The sequence below is a fragment of the Kogia breviceps genome, chromosome 8 (genome assembly GCF_026419965.1).
Source record: "Kogia breviceps isolate mKogBre1 chromosome 8, mKogBre1 haplotype 1, whole genome shotgun sequence".
Taxonomy (NCBI): domain Eukaryota; kingdom Metazoa; phylum Chordata; class Mammalia; order Artiodactyla; family Physeteridae; genus Kogia; species Kogia breviceps.
Window position 1 is genome coordinate 24,036,472 of NC_081317.1, and position 4,953 is coordinate 24,041,424.

The window sequence follows — 4,953 nt, forward strand, 5'->3', positions numbered from 1 at the left end:
CTCTGGTGCATCTTTGGTTTTCTGTTTGTTTGTTTGTCTGTTTTACATCCTGTCATCAGTAAAGTCTCCCTGAAGTCGTAAACCTTGGAGAAGATGACAGCCTGTCATTCTACCAAAGAAGAAAATCATGTCGCAGTAGTCAGGTAAAAATCCCCGCAGAGAAACAATTTGCCAAAGGAATCTTTATTTATAGCTTCAGCTCAGTACCTTTATCAAGTAGTAAATGGAGGCCTATAATCCCATGTAAAGTGTATTAGTGGGCTAATAGTGCATAACTAGCTCTAAGAATTTCAATTATAGGCCTTACTGGTGACTAAATCATATTATATGTTAAGAACAGTTGGTTTAGTTGTAAAGGCTTATGAATCATCAAGGTGGTATGGAAATTGTGGAATGCAGTAGCTGAGCTGGTTGAGAAACTGGGGCTAGGATGAGAAATTCAAGGAGTGTCATGTTAAGAAAGAGTTAGTTATTACCACATTCTGCATTATAGGCTCTAATCCTCACCCCGCCCCTCAAACAAGTATTTTGTTATTTTTTGGTATCCTAGGTGTTTGCCGTGGTATTTATTTTGCAGTATTCTCAGTGGGTAACCCAGCTGTCAGACCGGACCCTGGCTGATGTTTGACTTGGAAGTTTCTTAGGGCTCAGTCCCAGGTGCAGGGGCCAGGGGATGAGCTGTAAGAAGAGACTGCTGAAGTAGAGTGGACATGAAAGTCACTTGCATCCAGGAGGTCAAGAAGCTTTAACCGCTTGTTCATTCATTCATTCATTCATTCATTCAATGAATACTTATCGAGGACTCTTACGTACTGGTCCATATGCTAGAAACTACACATGGAGGACTCCAGGAAGAACAGCTCTTGATTTCTGCCCCTAAGAGGCTCATAGCCTACCTGGGGAGTCAGATACCTAAACACCATGATAATCCTTTTGGGTGACTGCAGTGTAAGGAAATGCTCAGGTGTGGTGCAGACCTGGAGTAGGGATCTTCATCCAGCCTGGGGCAACCAGGTGAAAGCAGGTGGTAGTACTGAGGCTGAATCTTAAAGAAAGAATAGGAGTAAAGCAGGCAAAGGATGTGGAGAGGCATCTCCAAGAAAGGGGAGGGCAACCCCAGAAGAAAGGCCAGCAGGATGTGTTTGGGAACCACTGTCATTTGACAGGGTTTGTATTAGTTTCCTTTTGCTGCTATAACAAATTACCATAAATTTAGTGGCTTAAAACAGCAGAAATGTATTCCCTTGCATTTCTGGAGGCCAGAGGTCTGAACTGAATCACACGGAGCTACAATCATGGTGTGGGCAGGGCCGGTTTCTTCTGGGAACTCCTGGGGAGAGAATCTTTCCTTGGTTCTTCCACCTTCTGGTAGCTGTGGATATTTCTTGGCCCATGGCCTCATGGCTCCAGTGTCTGCCTCTGTGGTCAGAGAGGTCAGATTGCTCTCCTCTTCTGTAGTCTAATCTCCCTCCCTCCCTCCCTCTGATATAGATACTTGGGATTACATTTAGCCCCCATCCACATAATCCAGGATAATCTCTCCACATCAAAATCCTTAACTTCATCATATCTGCAAAGTACAAGTAAGGTAACATACTTCACAGGTTCTAGGGATTAGGACCTGGATATCTTTGGGGGCCACCCAACTGCTAGAGGATAAAGGATGAGGCAGAGAGTGGGGTGAGCATGGCCCCATCACAGAGGACCTTGGAAGTCACAGTAAAGAGTTTGGAACCTTCCCACAAAGTGAGGAGGCTTTGAAGGGATCAGGTTGTATTATAGAAAGATCACGCTGGTTGCACTGTAGAGAACTGATTGCAGTGGAGCAAGAGGGCAGACAAAGGGACCAGCTAGAGGCTGCAGTGACATCAGTGTGGTACCAAGAGTGTACAAACAAGTAATGCTTAGGATTCAATCCCATCAGGACTTGATTCTCAAATGAAGACAGTTTATTTATAAATAGAGAGTGATTAGTCTGGCCAACTTGAAATGCATCCACCATCTCCTGGTTTTTAGTCTTGCTCTGATTTGCAGCAGAAGCCTGGTTGTTTATACACTGCGTAGCCTCAGCTTTAGTTGGAGTCTACTGTTGGGAGTAGAGCCAGGGAAGGGGTGGGCTGGGAGGCCCAAATCCTGATCCTTAACTGTCACACTTCAACAGCTCCAGATAAGCGTTCCAGACAAATCACGTCTATAAAGATGAGGAGCTACCAGCAAAGGACATTTACGGCCAGCCACTTTTTGGACAGGCAGTTCTGGCTTTTGGTAATAAGTGTTAATTACAAAATCAGCTTGCAGATGCCAATCCCCCCTACCAAACTTCCTCCCACCCTAGAAGAGAAAGGGGAAGCTATTTTGGTTGCAGACCTTACCCCCCCGCCGCCCCCCGCCCCCCGCGGTACGCGGGCCTCTCACTGTTGTGGCCTCTCCCGTTGCTGAGCACAGGCTCCGGACGCGCAGGCTCAGCGGCCATGGCTCACGGGCCCAGCCGCTCCGCGGCATGTGGGATCTTCCCAGACCGGGGCATGAACCCGTGTCCCCTGCATCGGCAGGCGGACTCTCAACCACTGCGCCACCAGGGAAGCCCTGCAGACCTTTTTTTTTAAAGGGAGATTTTGTGTGTGTGTTTTCCCCAAAAGAACTGCCCAGCTTTCTTTTACTCATCTGGTCTTTTCCTGGGTACATGGGTCTCAACTGGGTTGGTTGAATCAATTTGATAATTTCTTCACTGACCTTTTTACGAACTGGTAAAATTGTCTTTATTGACATGGTTTGGAAGGTTAGCTATAGCTGGATGGTACAAACCAGAAGGACAGGAACCTAGACTGGATGAACAGGAGCCTGGAGGCAGGAAAGGCGATACTCCACTCAGTGAACTGGCAGGACTCATGCTGTAAGTGGGGGCATGTGTCCTAGTGCAGGAATAGGAGAGAGAAGTAGGAGTAATGAGGAAGTCAGGCAGGGCCTGATGGTAGCAGACTTGTTTACATGATTTGTTCTTCAGCCATTGAGATGTAAGAAAAAAATCTCTTAGTAATTGCTCACGTTCATACTAACCTTAGCCTCCCAAACTCTTTTCTTCTAAACCACTTATTTATGTTCTTAGTCTGCCAATTTTATCTAGTTTCAGACGCTGGATGGTTAGTTAAGTGTAGAAAAGGCAAATACATTCCATCTTGTGTGCTTACTTTGTGGAGTTGGTAGTGGTTCCCTAGAATGTTTTGCTGAGAAGGATTTTGAGGCTGTGTCTAGGCTCGGTGAGAAAGAGTTGAGTGGTTGATTAGCAATGTCTTCTATGGGCTTAGTAAAAGAGAGTGGTAACTCATATTTGGAATCTGAATGCATGTTGTACGATTACATTTTCACATGGCTTCTCCTCCTGCACTGTACATACTGCTTTATATGTGATGTACACACTCCACTGTAAGCACTGGACTTTGTTTAAAGTAAACACTCTAAGATAAACACAATGCCCTGGAGAATCCTCTCCCCACCTGTGTTTGTTTTACCTCTGGGGCTGTTATCTTGATACCTTGGGAGTCTGTGGACATTGACTGATGTTTAAGAGATGCCTCTTGGCTATTCTAGGACAAAATGAAGAGTTAACCCTGAGAGCCACGATCAGATTTTTACCATGTCCCAGGTACTGTGCTGCTGCTTTAGACACACTCTTCTGTTTCATCCTCACAGCAACCAGTGATGTAGGTGTTATCATTTTATCAGCCAGAAATCTTTCTGTTGCAGGAAATGTAAACCTGAACTGAAACTGGCTTAAATGGTTGGAAAGTCATTGGTTCATGCAACAGGAAGGCCAAAGGCAGTGTGGTCCCAGGGTCAGCTTGATTCACTCCTCTGAATCTATTTCACCTCCATTGTATCCTGGATGCCCATGGAGGCTGTTCTTCCCTGAGGTCGTTGGAGTGAGTTGCTGTGTGGGACCAAAGAAGAAAACCCAAGTAGCCTTGCATTTTGGAGGGGATGCCTAAAAGCATATGTCCTGTGAGCTAGAGATTTGAGTAGACTGTGTGTACTTCTCTCAAATTTAGTTTGTAGGTCCTACATTCCAGTATTTTTTCTCTGCTCTCAATCATAGGAATACGTAGCAGAAACATCCCCAGTGTTTCAACACTATTTCTCATAGGAAGCACAAACAAGCTTTTTTGAAAGGATAGCAAATCATCCGTTCACTTGCTCAGCAAACACTGAACTTGTACTATGAATGGCCCATGCTGTGTCAGGTGCTGGGGACACAGAAATGAAGCAAACCCATGAGAATCTCTGACTTTGACTGTAGTGTAGTAAGTACAATCATAGAGGGGTGAGCAGAATCCTGTTGGAACCCAGCCTTGCGTTAGGCCATATAAATGTAAGCCTAGTGAGTTTCTGGTGCTTCAGCCTTCATTTTTCTTAGTTCCATTCTTGACTAGAAATTGTGTCAGAGACTTGGCAGTTCTATTGCTTTGGCCATTAGAACAGTTTTGAAATGCTCTGCAGTTTTGCCTTTCATTGAGACTTGGAAGCAGAGCACCATGACAGGGTTTTTTTTTTTTTTTTTTTTTTTTTGTGGTACGCGGGCCTCTCACTGTTGTGGCCTCTCCCATTGCGGAGCACAGGCTCCGGACGCGCAGGCTCAGCGGCCATGGCTCACGGGCCCAGCCACTCGGCGGCATGTGGGATCTTCCCAGACCAGGGCACGAACCCGTGTCCCCTACATCAGCAGGCGGATTCTCAACCACTGCGCCACCAGGGAAGCCAATGACAGGGTATTTTTGATTTGCTGATCTGGGAGCCCAAACACAATTTAGGCAACATTACCCTGGTCCCTTCCTATCCAATGCATATGTATGTCAGTTTCTGTTTGCATCCATTGATAGATGCTTTTGTTTTGCTACATGGGATCTTTGGGTTTGTAACTAGAGGAATAGAGTCAAATCTTTGGTTGGAGAAGGACAG